Source organism: Schistocerca serialis, chromosome 1 (genome assembly GCF_023864345.2).
Source record: "Schistocerca serialis cubense isolate TAMUIC-IGC-003099 chromosome 1, iqSchSeri2.2, whole genome shotgun sequence".
Taxonomy (NCBI): Eukaryota; Metazoa; Arthropoda; class Insecta; order Orthoptera; family Acrididae; genus Schistocerca; species Schistocerca serialis.
This window is the reverse complement of record NC_064638.1, coordinates 110,325,673-110,347,009: the sequence shown is the minus strand read 5'-3', so window position 1 is coordinate 110,347,009 and position 21,337 is coordinate 110,325,673.

The following is a 21,337-nucleotide window of genomic DNA, read 5'->3' as shown; positions in this document are numbered from 1 at the left end:
CTGTGAGAATTAAGTTGGAGCAATCATAGGTTTTCCTGTGTAAAGGAACATTTATAAACGGGGAGCACCTCAGTGTATAATTCTGACAGAGGTCTATGATTCTAATCATTCGTACCTCGCTTTCTTTTTTAAATGTCTTCTAAAATTCACATTATGAGCTTGTCTCTACCATGATTTTGTAAGTTTTAGAGTAATCTTTTTCATAGAAGTATGTTTCGTCTTTACAATTAAATGAAAGACAGGTTATTTCGCGCCATAGGCGTTGCGCATCTTTTATTTTTGGAGCAGCTTCACTGACCTGTAATACGTGTTTCTTTTTATATAGGATTTATCAAAAAGGATGCACAAATGCTAAGTAAACATGGGCTCTAAAGCGCATACCTTAAGAGCTATGAGATATTCTTGATTTTCAGTATTGTGAAACAAATCTCTTCTACTGCAACTTCTTTCCTTCCATATTTTGGGAAGTGGTAGTACGGATCAAAACAAGAAAAAAAGTCCAGTAAACATATGCTCTAAAATGCATACCTTAAAAGTTATGAGCACACGTTCATTAGGAGAGTTGTGTACCAAAGTACCGAAGATGAACAGGTGCTCACAACTGTTAAGGTATGCGTTTTATAGTCCACGTTTACGGGACATTTGTGCTTCTATTGTCGTGTTGTTTCAGCAGTGTAAGTTTGCGCCATCCTTTTTGATACACCCTGTTTACTAACTATTGCCACCAAGAATAACTCCGAAAGTATGACAGGAGCTGAAAAGTTTATGGGTCAAAAGTTGCATGGGACAACGGGAAAAGTAATATGAGTTGCAGAGACAATTCCCAAATCGCTGGATTGGTCGCGGAGAAGATGTGTCTTTCGCCAGACTTGACGCCTCTCGATTATTTGTTGTGGGGATTCGTAAAAGACATTTTTTATAAAGACGTTCCAACTACACCTGAAGATATGCGAGAGAGAATTGTCAGAGCATGTGCTTCGATAAGTGCCGCAGTGATAAGGAATACCACTCAATCCATGATAAGAAGATTGCAGTACTGTGATGTCACCGCCAGACACCACACTTGCTAGGTGGTAGCCTTTAAATCGGCCGCGGTCCGTTAGTATACGTCGGACCCGCGTGTCGCCACTATCAGTGATTGCAGACCGAGCGCCGCCACACGGCAGGTCTAGAGAGACTTCCTAGCACTCGCCCCAGTTGTACAGCCGACTTTGCTAGCGATGGTTCACTGACAAAATACGCTCTCATTTGCCGAGACGGTAGTTAGCATAGCCTTCAGCTACATCATTTGCTACGACCTAGCAAGTGTGGTGTCTGGCGGTGACACCACAAGTACTGCATTGATACCAGTGGTCATTACCTCGAACACCTGTAATTGGACGTTCATGCCACCTTTGTGACCTTCACTGACCTTAAAAAAAATGGTTCAAATGGGTCTGAGCACGATGGGACTTAACATATAAGGTCATCAGTCTCCTAGAACTTAGAACTACTTAAGCCTAACGAACCTAAGCACATCACACACATCCATACCCAAGGCAGTATTCGAATCTGCGACCATAGCGGTCGCGCGATTCCAGGCTGAGGCGCATAGAACCGCTAGGCTACGGCCGGCGACCTTCAAAGACCTTACTATTACACATCATTGGATTCGTCTCGATAGCCGCTATCAGAAAATGAGTACCAAACTATAGCATCCCATAAAAAAAATAAACAAAGTTGCCTTATATCTTTGACGCGACCCCACCTAGCAACAAAAAACCAACGTCATATTATGGCCCCTGTTGTCCCATGCAACATTTGTCCCACAAGCTTTCAGCTACTATCATACTTTCGGAGTTATTCTAGGTGGCAATAGTTAGTGACTCACCCTGTATAGAGGATGAATTAAATGAAAGATGAACCGCAGGTATTTTGGAACTGGAATGTGCTATTGATGTGCTGTTTTCACAGAATGGATTGGAGGTCATGGACTCGTATTGTTAGCCAATAAACAGATTGTAATAGTACTTAGAAACTGTAGCTTTTGTGCAGGTATTCACTTTTTAAAAAGGAACGTTGTCTATCAGCACTAACAAACTAAAAGTGCCATAAATTAGAGCTTCAGCTGCGTTTGTTGCAGGATCCTAACGCAAGTCGCTTACGAGGTATCGTATTTTTAAAAGTTCCACCACCGCCACTTGTACAATGCCTGTGGTAGCAGACAAGTTTTAAATGGAACAAAAAGTGGTTCAAATGGCTCTGAGCACTATGGGACTTAACTTCTAAGGTCATCAGTCTCCTAGAACTTAGAACTGCTTAAACCTAACTAACTTAAGGACATCACACACATCTATGCTCGAGGCAGGAATTGAACCTGCGACCGTAGCGGTCGCGCGGTTCCAGACTGTAGCGCCTAGAACCGCTCGGCCACCTCGGCCGGCTAAATGAAACAATGCCTATTGATATTAATAAAGTAAAAATAGGTAAATTAGAACGTCAGTGGTGTTTGATGCAGGATTCTAGCGCGAGTCGTTTACAAGATTCCGTATTTTGAAAAGTTTCCACACCGAAACTTGTTTGTGCTATTCAACCCGCGTAGTTACTAGGTACGATGACGTTATGTTTTCTTACAGTGTGCTTGTGATTTCTTTGTGTGCACTGCGATTTGCTAGGCAGTCGGTGTGTGACTAGTCCAAGGAGTAGGTCGTGGGCAGACGATGGGATTTACCAATGCAGGAAACGCCTACATGCTCGTGGTGTATGGAGAGTGTAGGAAGAAGAGAGTTCGTTCTTGTATGGTGTATGCGATAGCGTATCCCAATATACAGGGTGATTCTAAAGTCACTATACATTTTGTACTTAAACAAATTTTGTTAATCAATATGTAACGGTACTGCAACTTATGTTACAATAGGACATAATTTCAATACGTTTCAAAGTGACCACCTTGCATGTCTAGGCAAACCCCCAGCGCTCCACTGTAGACCGAAAAACCTGCCCAAGCACATCTGGTGTAATCTCAGCAGCTGCGGCTCGAATCCGCTGTGTTAAGTGTTCAGTGCTGCGGATCTTCACCTGGTATACCTTAAACTTGATAAACCCCCATGCAAAAGTGTATAAGGGTGTCAAGTCAGGAAAGCGGGGTGTCCACATTCGTGGAGAGGCACGACCAGCCCATCTGCCGGGAAATGCTTGAGTCAGATAATCCCGAACAACGAGGGCAAAATGGGGCGGTGCACCATTCTGTTGAAAAACAACAGTATCTATAATCCTATCAGATATCAACTGGGGCTCAAAAAACTGTTGCAACATATTGTAACCTTTCCACCGAAAGTTAAAAAGGCAGAAATAATAAATGAATGGGAGCCAAGCGTAACCTCCCTAGCAATTAAATTTAATGACAATAAAAATGAGAATCTCAATCTGACTCTGCTGTAAGCTCCCACAAAAATAATGAGAGACAATTCAATGCTAATGAGACTTCAGTGACAATGTAAACTCAATTAAACCGAAATATCGGTCTTTGGCCCTGTGCAAAAATCAGAATTAATTTCTTACCTCAGTATAACTGCATGTCAAATTTCTGCTCTCATTGTTGGTCACGGCTTGGAGGAAATGCATTGCAAATAATAATTTTTTTTTTGAAATTTAATTGAAACTTTTCTTTAAAGGAAATGGAAGGAAATCGTTGGTTCAATTAAATGTTTTTTTTTTGTTGAAAATTGCTTTGAAATCAAAATTATTATTGGGGCGATTATTGCACAAATTAGTTACAGTTAATTTACATTATTAGCTGAGCATTGCTGATTCATTACCTTGTTTAAAATATAATATACCTCGTCCTGAATCTTGACCAGAATGCCATTTCGACGCTCGCCGACTCCTCACACACAACTGCACTCGACTGCTACTACCGACATACTGCACTGCTCACAGACTGCCCACTGACAGACTGCTCGACGACGACTACTACCGACCGACTACTGGACGCAACAGAACTGAGCTACTGCTACCGACAGAGTATACTGCACGACGACTACTGACAGAGTACTGATCGCAACACTCGCGCGGTCAAGCACAGACTAACCACGATAAAAGGCTCTCTGGTCAAAGATTTTATCATGCCTCACCATCGCTGCTACGTTACATACGTGTTTCATAATCGTCCACTGGGGGGGCAAAAATTTGGCAGCGATGGTGAGTCATTTGGACTTGCCATCGCAAGAAATTTTTACAATTTACAGAATATTCAATGTAGTATATAAATTAAATGTGGTGCACACGCACCAAGTACGAAATATATCAGACAAAGACAAAATGTGAGTAGAAAACATAGTAGCAAATCAGTTAAATGTATATACAAATTATTTGACAGATAACAGAGTGCATACGCACTGAAAAAATTCTTTAGCATTTTCAGAAGAAATAAACAGAATGGCAAAAAATTATGTTGACAAGTGACATGAGTGTACTCGCACTGGAGTTGAGAACATATCAGCAAATGACGAAATGTATATACAATGAGTAACAAATGACATAAGTGCATATGCACTGAAGTAATGAACATATCAGGAAATCATAAAAGGTATACAGAATGAGTACAAATCATATTGAAAAATGAGAAAAGTGCACAGGCACTGAAGTTCAGTAGAAAACATATTAACACATAACATAAGTGCACATGCACTGTAGTTCAGAACATATCATCAAAATAAAAATGTATATACAATATAAAAGACAAGAGTGCACATATACTGTACTTCAGAACAAATCGAAAAAATGTCTTTAGCATTTTCACAACAAATAAACATAATGGCAAAAAATCATGTCGACAAGTGACATAAGTGTACTCGCACTGGAGTTCAGCAAATCGAAAAAAAGTATAAGCCATGAACTTAAATGATGTTAGCAAAAAAATGATTTTCACTATTAGGATAGGAAAGGGAAGGATTGCATCATGGTTGTAGCACTTTAGATTGCACACAGCTGTTCTGAAAGTCCATATCTTTCCACAGAAGTACAACACCAAGTGATACATTTTGAAGTTCTTTTCCCATCAGAATTTATCAGCGTACCCAAGACACTGAACTGTCGTAGTAATGTTCCATGTTTTCATTTTGATAGCACACTAGGTACACCAAACAGTGCGACCATAATAACGTCTTCATCGCTCACGGTGGTGGACAGCATGTCGTGTCAACACCACGCTCTTACAAGGCACACCAACGTAGAATTAGTGCAAAAACCAAATATAGTGCTCCATGATCATGAGGATGGACAGGACAAATCGACATTGCAGTAATTCAGGGTAGTTAGCTCATAAGGTGAAGGACATTAAGTCACATAATATTGAGAATTACAGTAGTAGTTTGCGGCATTCATAGCCTAGTTATTGAACATTTCTGTACCATGTATTTAGTATTACAGAATAATGTTCATAAAATTAAATTATTGGCATCATGGGTAATCGTATTACAATAAACAGTGGCAGTCCTTGGCCAGTTACAAAGCATATTTAGTATGACAGAATAATGTTCATCAGACGTCTTAATTGAAAAGGAGAGTCAATTATAGGCCTAGCATTAACATAATACATTGAGTGATACAAATTGTTGGCACTCATTGGCCATTTACCAAAACATGAAAAATCATCATTGAAAACAGGAGCTAATTAATGGCATAATTAATAACGTAATTCATTTAGTGACATTAATTATTGGCACTCAGTGGCCAGCAAGTATTGAATAGAATAAAACATTGTTCATCATTCAGTATTACTCTGATCATTAAGAAGTCATTATTAAAAATCAGCTAATTACAATCATAGCATTAATAATCATGGGCATTATAAGTAGTCTCATTACAATAAACAGTGGCAGTTATTAGCCAGTTACAAAGCATTATTTTATATATATATATATTTTTGTCTCATTAAGAAGTCATTACTCAAGTGACATACTATCCAGAGCTAATCAGTATTATTCATAATTATCATAAACTAGTGACATTATGTGGGACTGGTAATACATTTTTTTTTGTTAGCAATGCATTGCATTGGGATCGATAATTAATTGCTGAGGCATAACACTATTTGCTTTTGACCTATTGCTGCAAATGAGGATATGTAACGTCATTCGTCATGAGTCAGCTGTAGCAAGGTTATGTAACAAGGCAGTATATGTGATCACATTTATAAATGATAGACACAAATGGGTAAAAAAATAAAAATGCAAGTACTACAACAGGTTTAATAAGTAACAGGTTTAGTAAGTATCATGAAAAGCTTCTCCTGGAAAAAAATACAAAATGGATTATTGACCTGAAAGAAGAAACACATACTATGCTGAAAAGTAGTGAACTTCGAATTAACAGGTAGTGAAATGTGTATAAAAATGTGTTCAATAGCTGTCCTTTCCAAAACTTTCCCTCATCCTACTATGCAATATAACACCTGCTGTCAAAGCAAACTGCAACAAATACTTAAATAACTACATAGCAAAATACATAACTTCAACATTATCCTCATCTGTAAAGAAAAAACTTCATTATCAATCACTTCATTATCCATATTATCATAACTTCATTATTATCATCACCTATAAAGAAAAACTTCATTATTCATAACAGCATATCCTTCATCATTATTCATCAGCATTCAGTATCATCTGCAAAAAATATCACTTCATTACTCATTACGCAACTATTCCTTATCTCTAGCATATTTCATCACTAAAACTAAGATGTGTAGTTCTGTCTGACAGCCTGCATCAATCACCTTGTATTCTGAAAGAAAAAATTAGTTAAGACTGCTATTCTACGATGAGTATAGTATATTCTTGTTAATGCTTGTTAATCCTGATCCATTTACTCTTCCTCATAAAGTTATTGCATCTTCTTTCGTTTATTCCGTAGGTGAAATTCCCATTTCTGTTGAATTTATTTCTTACACGCATCATTTCTTTCTGAAATTGATGAACAAAGATTAATGTCTTGCATTTAAATCATATACCCACTAAATAATGACTGGTTTATGGTGACATAATTAACCATACAGCATAACATGACAGAAAACGTAATATGTCAAAGACATTGACAGTGTTCAGAGGCAAAATGTACAGAGAATATCACAATGCAGCAGCAAAAAAAAAAAAAAAAAAAAAAAAAAAAAAAAAAAAAAAAAAAAAAAAAAAAAAAAAAATGTAAAACAGTCACGATGTTGAGATATCATAGGGCAAAAAAAATGTCAAAGTCAACTGGTGTGTGTTATATCTTAACTATTTCACAGTGCATATAAACAAAACTGGAATACAATCATATACACAAAAAATGGAAAATATGCACGGTCTGATGTGTAACGACAAGAAAAGCGACCTGCTAACCTTACCTTGTCGTGCACTTGCCAAGAAAAAATACGATAATCATCAGTAATTAGTCATGTGAATATAATTGCATAAGTGGTCATAAAAAAATTAGTAAATGGCATCGTAGTGTGTCGAATCATAAAGTGTCTTCATTCAATAAAGGGTTTAATATTTGACCAATGGTGGTTGCCTTTCGATTTTCTGGTTCTCAAAGTTTCGACGTGTACAACATTGGGATGAGGAATGCTGCGAATCCGATATGGGCCTGCGTATAGAAGTTCAAATTTACTGCACTTACCTTTTAATTTGCTGGATAAATAGTGTGTACGCACTAATATCTTCTGTCCAATGTGAAAGTCGCGGCGTGTACAAACCTGTTTTTGCTGTCTTCTCCGGCGCTCTGCGGCACGTTTGATGTTGTTCAGCTCAATGTCAATAATTTCGTGGTGTCTTAGTCGACGACATTTAGGGAAGTTTACTAATTCTTTAATTTTGTTTGGTGGTTCAACGTTTTTCAGTATAACAGACGGAGATAGCATAGTGGATTCATTTGGAATGGAATTAATTACATCTTGGAATGAGAGTATGTGTATGTACGGACTAACTGCCGGTTCAATAATTCCTTGGTCAAGCATATCCTGCAACTCTTTTTTGACTTGTTCTCTGTGAATGCATGGAATGGGATAATGCTTTGCTTTAAATGTGTCGTGCTGTTTCACTTGAAATTCATACATAAAGCCGGACATAGTACCAGGAATGTTGTCGAAAACTGGAGCCTGCTGTAAAAGAATTTTGTGTAATTGCGTTCGTTCGTCGTCTGTATTTGCACTGCTCTCTTTAACCTTATCAGAAATCATTTGCATTACGTCGTAATCAGCTTCGTCTGGAGTATTATAGTTATGTACGTACGTATCCGTGAACAATGTGGAATTACAGTCAACGTTGCGTGTTGCGGAAATGACCTCTGAACGGTTAATTGTCTGTTCTTCCGCAGATAGTGAGTGCTGAAATTCTAAAGCAAGTTGTACATTTTCATCCTTTAACGTTAAATAAGAATTCTGAAAATCAATGACTGCGTCGTGTTGTACCAGAAAATTCGTACCTAAAATAACGTCTGTTGTCAATAAAGGAACAATCCAAAAATTTGAGTGGAAAGTATGACGTCCAATACAGAATGATAAATGCGTCTGCAAATTAACGTCTACCCCTTTACTCGGTACTGCTCCGTTCACTTTCATTTTGCCTAATGGTAATGTAGGATACGTATTCTCTTTGTTGCACTCGTTAAAAGTTGCTTCATTTATTACTGATATAGGTGATCCGGAATCAGTTACTGCTGAGAAATTCGATGAACCAATTTTAATTTCGATGACAGGATGTGAAATAGTTTTCTGAACAAATGGTCTTTCCTGTAAAAGAGTGTCTCGTATGTCGTCAAAAGTAATTACATTTTCATGAACAACATTCTGCGTGTCAAAGGTAGTGCTTACGTTACTGGAATATGCAATCTGTACTGAGTCTGGTCAAATTCTGTCGTACGTGCTATTATTTACGGGAGGATGCTGTGGCATTTCGACTATTTGAACTGTTCTGTTAACTCTTCCTGACGTATTACGCTATGGATGACACCTATTGTCTGGATCATTCATGATAATGTGTTGTTGCTGATGTTCTTGCTGCTGATAAGATCGACTGTTATTAAATGTACGCTGGAAATTGTGCTCATTATTTTTACGATGGTCATGATAGTCACTTCTATACGGTGCATTGCGATAGGAATTCAATTACTGTGTTTTCTATACGTAGTTATTTCCTTTGCTGCCATACGTTATTATTTGTTGGATCTGGGACTATACGTGCACGCGGCAAAACATTAAAGTTTGGTTGACCTTGTAGACTGCACTGTTGGTTAGGTATGCTAAGCGGCTGACTTTCATGCTGTTGTGGTGGAAAACGTCTATTGTTACTAAAATGCATTCGCTGTTGCTGCTAATATTACACATACTGATGATTAAAATTTTATCTGATATTAAAATTACGCCGGTAGTTCTGGAGTGCCTAAAGAGAATTGACATTTTCGATAAAAATTTGTCACAATGGGGATTCGGTACATATTCTTAATTCTAGATAGAGCAATAGTTAAAGAGCAGTTTTGATAGATATAAAGGATAGTAGAAGAGAAGGCAGCAGTGCAGAAAACTAAAGATGAAATAGCACTACTACAGCTCGGGGCCCTATGCTCGCTACGGCACATATTCATTAAAGCGTAATGAATCCCCTGAGGTCTTTTACGCACTGCAAATAAATTTTAGCTTTTGCGTTACAGGCAATAGCGGTAAAATTCCAAAGGCAAATTGTTGTATCCGTGCTAATTCAAATTTCCTCATTACAGGCAATGCTGATGAAAATGCAATAGCAAATTGTCGCATCTGGTTCAAAGCTAGTTTCTGCATTACAGGTAATAGCGGTGAAAGTACAAAAATAAATTGTCGCATACAGCTCAAAGCGTGTACCTGTGTTCTGTCATTATTAAATTCCTTGCATTTTCTTACAAATGCAAATTGCTTATAATCAATGTTCTCGTCACTGAATTTGATAACACGTTCAGGTTTGTGTGTGAATCTGTTCGTCTGTGTCATTTCGGATTTCAAGTTGCATAGCTTTTCAGATTTTAAGTCGCTTGGCTTTCCGGATTTTATTCCTCGTAGTCTCTGTAAATTGCTCACATTATACGCGCTGCGTGAGTCAGACAAACGTTCGCAAAGTGGCGGATTCTGTGACGTATTGGTGACTGAAATAGTTTTTAATTCTGTTACTTTAATATTTTCGCCAATTTGGTTGTTGTGTCGTTCACTTTTATTAACAATTTCCGTATTCAGAGTGTGTGAAACTTCCAGTGACTCTAAATTAATCTCGTCGCGTATCTGTACTGTGTTTTTAGGGAATTGTTCATTGACTGCATTAATTTCGTGTATCTGTGTTGCGTTTGCTGAACATTGTTCAGTGACTGCATTAATTTCGTCTTTATGTGATTCTGTTGTCCCTACACGTGTACTACTTAATTCTTGTGCAACAGTGCCAACTTCTTCATTACTGTTATTAGCAGAAGCCTCAGTATCCTCACGTAATTGTCTTGTATTATCACAATATTGCGCGGTAATGGCTTTAATCTGTTCACTAAGCTGTTCATTCCGTTCACTAAGTTGTTTGATTTTTTTATTAATGTTGTCTTGTTCTTCATTCGATTGTTTATACCTTTCATTAAGTAGTTTACTTTGTTTGAGATTGTTATCCAGTTCTTCATTCATTAGTCGTAATACTGCAAAAATTTGACCCAAGCCATTATTACCTACTCTATTCACTGTGCTGTTTAATGGTGGATCTGGAATTGTCTTGCTTTCTGTAACCATTTGGTTATTCTGTAATTTACAAAAAGGATTATCAGTCGGACGTACACTGTCACTCACTATTTCAGAGTTAAATGAATCCATCGTACTTTCAGTACACTGTCCATTTTCATTAGACAAATTTGTCTGTTCGTCACGTGAATTAAGTAAACCGGTTGTGTTAAGCTGGTCAGCGCTCATTACAATAGTGCGCCCCGCGTCATCAATTGTCGTCAAATCAACAGAAGACACAATCGAGTTCGTTTGTTCATCATTAAGGTCTACATCATTATTAATGGTTGGAACGCACTGATTGTCAGTGAACGCAGGATTGTCACAATTACTATCGGTTAAGTTGTTTAAGTCGGTAATTTCGTTCACAATACCTCGCGATACACTATTCACAGTCTTTCGCGGCATTTTTACAATAGTCAAAATTATTCACAAAATAAATAAGCACAATGCAAAAGCAACACACAAATACAACAGAGCAACGAATTGCCGTTGACCTGTAGAAAGAAAGTCACAAGATTAGTAAAAGCGTTGCGCTAAATCCTAATTATATCTAAGCAAATAAGAGCAGATATCTGACTGTTGATCAGAAGACTCGCAACGAAATTCGATCCTGGACTGGGTGTCGCCTAGTGTAACCTCCCCACAAAAGTTTCAAAGATATTATTTTAATAGAAATGGGAGCCAAACGTAACCTCCCTAGCAATTAAATTTGATGACAATAAAAATGTGAAATTCGCAATCTGACTCAAGGTGTAAGCTCTCACGAAAATAATGAAAAACAATTCAATGCTAATGAGACTTCAGTGACAATGTAAACTCAATTAAACCGAAATATCGGTCTTTGGCCCTGTGCAAAAATCAGAATTAATTTCTTACCTCAGTATAACTGCATGTCAAATTTCTGCTCTCATTGTTGGCCACGGCTTGGAGGAAATGCATTGCAAATAATAATTTTTTTTTTGAAATTTAACTGAAACTTTTCTTTAAAGGAAATGGAAGGAAATCGTTGGTTCAATTAAATGTTTTTTTTTTGTTGAAAATTGCTTTGAAATCAAAATTATTATTGGGGCGATTATTGCACAAATTAGTTACAGTTAATTTACATTATTAGCTGAGCATTGCTGATTCATTACCTTGTTTAAAATATAATATACCTCGTCCTGAATCTTGACCAGAATGCCATTTCGACGCTCGCCGACTCCTCACACACAACTGCACTCGACTGCTACTACCGACATACTGCACTGCTCACAGACTGCCCACTGACAGACTGCTCGACGACGACTACTACCGATCGACTACTGGACGCAACAGAACTGAGCTACTGCTACCGACAGAGTATACTGCACGACGACTACTGACAGAGTACTGATCGCAACACTCGCGCGGTCAAGCGCAGACTAACCACGATAAAAGGCTCTCTGGTCAAAGATTTTATCATGCCTCACCATCGCTGCTACGTTACATACGTGATTCAATATCTAGGTATGTGATTCCAGTAACGGTTTGTTCTGTGAAGGAGGAGGGCCCGTACATTGTTGACCTCGTTATCCCTAACCACACATTCACATTTGCTCTGTCCCGTTGCCACTCCTGCAGTACACTTGGTTGTTCATCTGCTCAGATCCTGCAGTTCTGTCTGTTCACATGTCCACAGGTATGAAATGTGGCTTCATCACTGAAAAAGACATTAGGCATCAAATTATCATTTTCCGCAGCTTGTAGCAGGTCGTGACATATAGCTTGTCTGGCTGTACGACCTGGATATGGGACGCACTTTTGTGCAGCTTGTAACGCTCCTACAAAGTCTCCTGGTAGATGCGGAAGGGCTACGTGTGATCGCATCCAGAACACGTTACATGGTGTCTGGCGCTATGGCCGGCCTCCCTGGACGTTCTTCATCTGAAACGCTACTATTACGCTGGAATTTATTGACTAGGGTCTTGATAGCAAGCTTGTTGGGCCTGTTTTCCGGAATCGACGGGTAAAGTCTGTCCGCAACTGTTCATACGTCATTCCACGAAGACGAGCAGAAACAACAGCGATTCGTTCTTCTTTGGTTAGCATTCTGTCGTAGTACCTGCAAGAAACAAATATTCCGGTATTATATCACTGAAATGTACAGTGCATTACTATATCACTGAAATGTATAGTGACTTTAGAATCACCCTGTACATCAACCATCTCGAAAATTATTTATCAACCTGTTCAACCATTTGTGCAACACCTACACAAAGTAACAGAAGGAAATAAGTGACGACAGAAGAGGGGGAAGCTAAAGTTCTTGTCGCTGATGAGCAGCACCTTAGCTCCGGCAGAGTCGCACTAGGAAGTAGATAACCCGTGTAAGTGACCTACGCATTCTCCATCGACATAGATTCCATCCCTGTCACATCTCCCTCCATCAAGAGCTGCATGGAAATGATTATGAGAATTATGTTCTAACTTCTGTTCGTGGGAATTAAGACAGAATACTTCAGATGTATCATATATCTTTTTTTGTGCCGAAGTCACATTTACTGATCCTGGCCAGGTAAACCACCGAAACATGCACTATTGGTCTGTTGACAATCCACCTTGTATTCGTCAGGTAGGACATCAGCGCCCATGGAGTGTAAACGTCTGGTGTCGGATGGTGAACCATCATCTCAGAGGCCCGTGTTTCATAGACGGAACACTGAAAACTCGCAAGTATCGCAGCCTCCTAACAGACCATCTTCCACAGATGCTAGAAGACGTTCCTCTGCAGACTAGAAGATATCTGTCGTGTCAACACGATGGCTGTCCAGCCTACAGTGCTATAATATGTCTTCACGAATTGTTTCCAAATCGTTGGATTGGTCGCTGAGGGCTTGTACCGCGACCGGCTCGTTCCCAGGATTTGAAACCTGCAGACTTTTATTTGTGGAAAAAGCTAAAAGACGTGGCCTACAAAGACGTGCCAACTACATCCAATGATACGCAACGACGTATTACTGCAGTCTGCTCGGACATCTTCGTTGAAATGCTAGCACGCGTGGAGCAGTCGTTCCATACCAGACTGGAAGATTGTATTGCCGCTGGCGGATATGACTTTAAAAGCAACTTGTGATATTCAGTTGTCTCGTTATTGTTGAGAATCTACATAGCTAGCGTATGCACTTATGTTGTTCTTTGATGTGTGGCACCATAGGTATTATATAAGTGTCGGTGTGGGAACCTTTCAAATTACGATATCCTGCAAATGGCTTGCACTAGAATCCTGGAACAAACACAACTTATATTCTAATTACCTTACTTTTAGTCTGTTGATATCAACTGGCATTGCTCAATTTTTAAAAAAAGTAGACTTTCTAAATATTATCGCAATCCGTTGATTGGCTAACAATGCGAGCCTCTGACTACGAATACACTCTGTGAACATCAATAGCACTTCCTATTTCCGCACTATTTGTGGTGCAAGTTGGACGTAGCTCGCCCTGTATAATAAATCCATTATGTTGTGGTTAGAAATATGCCACTATATCATGGTTCAACTGGCTCTGAGCACTATGGGACTTAACTTCGGAGGTCATCAGTCCCCTAGAACTTAGAACTACTTAAACCTAACTAACATAAGGACATCACACACATACATGCCCGAGGCAGGATTCGAACCTGGGACCGTGGTGGTTGCACGGTTCCAGACTGTAGCGTCCAGAACCGCTCGGCCACCCCGGCCGGCCACTATATCATGTTTTTGCATGTTATTCCTGTGGTTTTCAGGCTGGAAATAACTTTTACAGCACAAATTTCGAGAGGTTAAGTTATCGTTTAGTGTTACATACAATTTACAACGTTGCTACTACACATTTGTGGTTCTGGAGACTTCTGGTTATGTTTTACATTTCTGTTTGTTATTGTTTTAGTGTCTAACATGATCACTAAATTATTGCTTATATTGATTTCGTCATTAACTACTTTCTTTTTCAGTGCACGGGCTCTGTGAAAGTGTTCCTGTAATGTCAGGAATTTTTATTATAGTTGTTCACTCTAATAATTTGCATATTCTGTTCCATGCTGGATGGTTTATGTCCATGTTTTATCAGGCGTTCAATGGAGGTAGAATTGCTATTTACATATTTCCAGCTTCTTATATGTTCTTTACACTTAGTTTTTAAATGCCTGATAGTCTGGACATTCTAACAGGTGCTCCTTGGTATTTATCTGGTTTGTCCATTGTTGTTTGTAAATGTGACTGGAGTGTGTTTCTTGTTCTGTAAGCAATGTGTAATCTTCGTTTCTTTAGTATATTTGCTATTTCGTGTGTACGGCAAAAAACAAACGGCCTGTCGTTTAGGTACAAAGAAGGAACATACCTTCATGGACGACGGAAAACGGAAAATTTAGTGGTAATTTTTTTGTTTAAATGTATTCCCGAAATCCGTTCCCGTTTGGCAGAGGGGCCGAAAAACGAACGTGTAGATTCGCTGCGCGTCGGCTGTAATTGGAAATATTTGATTCGCTGGTATAATAATTAACGCATTGCCTAAATATGAAAAACAATTAATTTCCTCATTAATTTCAATTCTACTCATCCCCCCAGCAGTTATGCATAAAGGCCACATCATGAATAGGTATACCCAAACACCACGATATCAGAACAGTTTTGCCGAGATAATATTGAAAATTTGTAAATCAAATTCTTTTTTGAAATACATGTATAAACCGGAAAATATTGTTTTTCCGACGAACGTCCAGAAGAGCAATATCGAGCACCGATATTTTTCTACTGTCACCTACCAAAACGTCATTTTAGGGCAAAATTACGTTCTTGCCGCTGATGTTTCCGAGAAAACTCATTGTCATATCATATGTTTTTGTCAGTTGTTCAGGGTGGGCTACACTATTTTTCGAACGACAGAACGATGAAGGAAAAGATACACGCGACATCCTTACTGATGTTAACATTCGACAATATTTGGAATCAAATTCTCGAAGAAAAAAAAAAAAAAATCTCGAACCTCGCCTTTAACGACGTAATAAAGTAAACTTTTTATGCTGTCCTGATGGCACCGATTTCTAAATCGTAAACACTGGCGGTGCATACTGACTGGTGAACGGGGCGCTTGGTTTGGTCCTTACACATACATAGAGTTACGTAAAGATGAAATTCTGACTCATTTTTCCCAACAGACGACCCAATTTATGTTCGACACATTTTACTGAAGTTGTTATATTTGCAGCTACATGTACGTAACTTTTGTAAGTACAAAAAATGAGGAGTTTTTCATGTAACGACTTATCACCCGGAGGATTCGTCAAGCGTAGTAGGCCATGGCTCGTCAAAGAAATGCTCGCGTAGTGCCGCAATAATTTCCAATCGTTGTTGAAGTATGAGAACTTTTATTTCGAATAAGGAAATTTGTAACGTTCTTTTGAAAATGTTTTGTTCTTTATAAAATTTATGTGTTTGTTCGCCAATGAATATGCTATGCGTAATGCTTGTCTCACGCAAATTTACTACGTGATGTGCTGTTGAGCAAATGACTTAATCTGCAAAACCAATACGCAATTTTCATAATGAAATCAATCCCTCCGAAATTTACCCAGTCTCGTGAGCACTGCATTCTGTTGCCCTGTGTAATTCTCTATGCAAATAAACAATGAAATAAATTTTCCTTAGCTCTCGAGTAGCAACGAATGTAATCTTTGTATTCTGTCCTCTCCACAGTAGGCATAGAAAATATTCAGTCTTTGCAACAGCGAAGTGCAATGCCGGCCGTAAAATAGCTTCATACAAATAATATCAGTAGATTGGTTGATAAATGAATATCCTAGCAAATATTCAGTGAAAATTCTGGATATTGGCTCAGCGCTGTGCAATTTTGCCCGCATTGAAGTTGTTACAAACATTAACACTTTTCTGATTCTGGCACATTAGTATTTTTCTGACTCTGATTGAAAAATGATTTCTTTTAAAAAATACTCATTGTGGGTTCAAATGAACACGAGATGGAAGGGGATGAGGTCCTGATAAGGGGGTATCCTAAGACCAAATGCTTCAGCTTGAAAATTGCATTCAAGATAAAGTTTCTCCTTCACAAAATCTGATAGAAACACTTTACATTAACTTCAAAATCAGTGAAGTGTTCTAAAATTCTCACTTACTGTAGTAATTAAAAAGGCTTGTTACTGTCGTAATTAAAGACACTTGGATTATTACATGACAAAAGGTCTGACGTCGTTTGAAAAAACAGATTCCAAAATTTAACTTCTCAGTGTCAGAATTACAAAACAGACAAAATATTACAACTCGGGGATACCTAACTGACCTATACATTAAATCTGATGGAAAATTCTTGGTTCCGACTTTGAAGAGTCAACACTGTAAAAATTAGCAAAATCCACATTGCATTGCTGCGTACTTAAAACTAAATATACAAAATTTCATTACCCTACAAATTTGTTCCAGTTGCTTTACATACGAATTACACCATTCGTTCATTACTCTCTCTAATTACCATGGACAATGGTCAATATTATTAGCGATTAGTATCACTTCAATTGTTGACAATCTTATAGCCTTACAAATTAATGATACACACTTTACACTTTTACTGCGACCTTACATTTACGGACTCTGTGTCAGCACAAACAACTTCATTTTATGAAAATTGTATTATACTGCGTCCATAGACCAACAACTACAGTCTCACAACTGGTAACTAGCTTTAAGTCTTACATCCTACCTATAACAGAGAGCAACAACTGCTACTGCGCTCCGTACGCCGCTATTTACAATCGATTCTGTCACTCAGGCAACATCTTTGGTTTAGTGGTGTCAAAAATACAAACTCTTGTACATGCGACAATCGTTTCAGGTCATTTTTCATGAATTATTACAAAATCTGGCTCCACGTACAAGAGGACCCCTCACAAATTATATAATTTTTTGTTCACAAGGATGAATTACAATGAAGCGCCAAAGAAACTGGTATAGGCATACGTATACAAATACTGAGATATGTAAACAGTCAGGATACGGCGCTGCGGTGAGCAACGCCTGTATAAGACAACAAGTGACGCAGTTGTTAGGTCGGTTACTGCTGCAAAAATGGCAGGTTATCGCAGATTAAGTGAGTTTCAACGTGGTGTTATAGTCGGCGCACGAGCGGTGGGATACAGCGTCTCCGAGGTAGCGATGAAGTGGGGATTTTCCTGTACGACCATTTTACGAGTGCACCGTGAGTACCAAGAACCTAGTAAACATCAAACCTCCGGCATCGCTGCGGCCGGAGAAATATCCTGAAAGAACGGGACCAACAACGACTGAAGGGAATCGTTCAACGTGACCATTCCGCAAATTGCTGCAGATTTCAGTGCTGGGCCATCGACAAGTGTCAGTGTGCGAACCATTTAGATGACGAAGAGTCTTTTTATCAGCTCATACATTTTATTGTCTCGAGCTGAGGATGTTGGTTTTTAGCAGAGTTTAAGCATATTTTACATGAAGAATGCCTAATTTATCTGACGCCAGCTCAGATTCAAGAAGTTAATCACTGTCGCCACGCATTCAATTCTCCTACCAACGTTTCGTCTCTCATGTTAGTAAAAAAAAGACAACGTGCAATAACAATATTTAAAATAATTTCTGAACCAGTGAGAAGAAGCGAACTTGGAGATCGAGATGATTTTTTAAATGTAGGTTCCAAAACGTGTTTGATCTAATACCAGTGTTCAAATTCGGTACTTAAACAAACATAACACGATTTGAAATACATACATGTTACGAAGGGTATATGAGAATGCGTACATCGCCTCCATAAGAGTGATAACACGTGAAAACACAAAAGACTGCACTTGTATCAGCAATTTTCGAAATACCTACACTAAAGCCACATGGAATGAACTGTTTACATCACTAATGAAAAGTGCTATGTCAATAGTTCTTCACCAGTGAAGATTCGAAAATTAGTCTGTGCAAAGCCCTAGTGGAAGTGGTTCGCCTCCCTTTCTTCTTATTTGTTAGCGAGAGAGCATGTCGCGTACGAGGTAGTTATGTGTGCCCATTCCGCATAGTATTGTTGTGGTGTCCGACGCCTAATGTGGCGTGTTGACACCAAATGTGGTGGGTGGGTGCCATGAGGTGGCGTATTAAAACTCGGGCGAGCATTTCAAATGATTTATTTGTTTCCACTACAATGCTCGATTCACCTTGGTCTGCGTCACAGGCCCCGCAATGCTGAGGAAGTACCCCAGCGGCCTGTGCAACGCAACGCTGTGTCGTGCCGGCCTTGTACGCCAGCGGAGTGCGGCATCGTCAGGATGACACGGTTGACTTGGTGGTCTGCGTCCCTGCCGACACAGCATCGCTCGGTGTGAGCCGTAGGCAGCCAGCTGCGTCCTCCTTCTCGTCGGCGTGGCTGAGATTGCGGTGACAAACAAGCGCCTGTTATCCTGCGTCAGCATCTGCGGCCCTCTCCTGTGTGTGTCGGGAGCCGAGACGACTGCACGCGGTGGCGAGCCGAGGAGTGGCCCGCCCTGGCTAGCTGTGGACCCCGGGTTGGCCTCAGAGGGTCATACCAATGACCCGCCATGGACTGGAACGCTGTCGCCCCATCTGTTGCTGCGAGTAGCCTGGCGGTGTGACACGTGCGCCACAGTCCAGGAGAGCTGCCACACTCGAATGCCCTGCGTTGGCCTCAGAGTTTCGAACCAACGACCCGCCGTGGACTGGAATGATGGCGCCCCATCTGCTCTGCGTGTAGCCGGCAGTGCGACACGAGCCGCCGTCCAGGCGAGCTGTCACACTTCAATGACTCTCGTTAGAAAGCTACACCTATTTATACTCAGCTGTGCGCCTCTGTTTTGCTAAGCATGCCGCTTCGTTTTGCGTAGGTGTAACACTTAGGTTGGCCCGTGGACTCTTTCTCCCTGTGACTTGCGCCATGAAAACCGCTGTGTGCACTCTCTCCAGCAGTTCTACGCCCCTGTGGCCTCTTTTTGCCTTCGCAGCTGCTGGTATGCATAACTTACTGCAATCTGGCCCACACCTGGCTGTAACTTGTGCTCCAAATCTCGCACAAAACTAACTTTCCCTATTCTAAATGGTGGTGCGGCTACAGTAAGTCTATATATTGCTATAAATACATATGAAATAAAACGAAGTTAGTGGAGCTGAAACAAAGAATCACCATAAACAGGGTTAGGAGCACAGTTAGGAAGTTGGTTCAAATGGCTCTGAGCACTATGGGACTCAACATCTGTGGTCATCAGTCCCCTAGAACTTAGAACTAGTTAAACCTAACTAACCTAAGGACATCACACACATCCATACCCGAGGCAGGATTCGAACCTGCGACCGTAGCAGTCGCGCGGTTCCGGACTGAGCGCCTAGAACCGGGAGACCACCGCAGCCGGCTCTAGGAAGTTGTGTGTAGACGTTGACAGATACTTACGGGCCATGTGCCACTGCACATTACTTCAAATCTGGTACCGCGTAAAATGACAAATCTCTGACACTGTGAATAAGTTAGTGCCCACTGGTTTGGTCGTATGTCGAGTTTCTCGAGTCTTTCTTAGTTGATGTTTAAGGGCAGTCAAATGAAAATCGAACAGCCACAACGGGACTGTGGAATGGTTCGACTCGAAAATAATCACCGCACACCTTAAGGCTTTTATTCCATTAGGAGAAGAGGGGATCAATTTCTGTTTTGACTGCTAACGATTCCACAACTGCACTGACTCTGGCAGTTCCTCGTCCCACTGAAATCGACGACCACACAGGTGTTTCTGCAGGGTCCCCTCTGCTCGTCGAGTTCCTCGAGCTGGAACCATAATCAATGTGCAGCACTAAGAAGACACTGTACAGAAAGTGCTACACGCCATGAAGTCAGAACGCCCTGGAATGCTGTGGGACAGAATAACGCCTACCCCCTCAATGCCAATCTGACAACAGCAAACCTTCATCGATTTCATTGCAAAACACTGCAACGCCCTCCGTACAGCTGTGATCTTTCACCATGTGGTTTCCACATCTTTGGCGAGCTGAAGAAAGACTAGCGTGGTCATCGGTTTCAGTCGGACGAGGAGGTGCAAGAGAGGGTGCGGTTGTGGATCCGGCAACGACCGACAGCGTTTTACGAAACAAAACTGATCGTCTCGTCTCCCAGTGGGAAAAATGTCTTAACGTGTGTGGTGATTGCTTTAGAAAGGAACCATTTCGTGGTCCCATTGTGGCAAGTGTTTGCTTTTCACTTCACTGATCGTCATAGAAATGATGACCTCGCGAAAACTGAAAGATACAGCTGCAGGTGGCCGTGTGCTCTCTAGGCGTTTCGCCTTGTATGGTTGGTACCGGATGGACAGTACAGTGACCAGATCGCTCCTTGCTATTCAGGAACGTAAGTATCATGAATATGCTCAACTTTGTAGGCCCTGATACAGGAACAAAAGAGACGGCTCTATGTAAAATTAGTTTCTTATTAAATAAAGGAAAGGAGATCACTATCTACCATTCACTATTCTGGCGTACGTTGCACGTATTTAACTCATTCATAACATAAGAATTCATCAGATTTACATATGATCAAAAGGACAGTTGTGTGGCTTATTCGCGTATTTCTGTAGAAA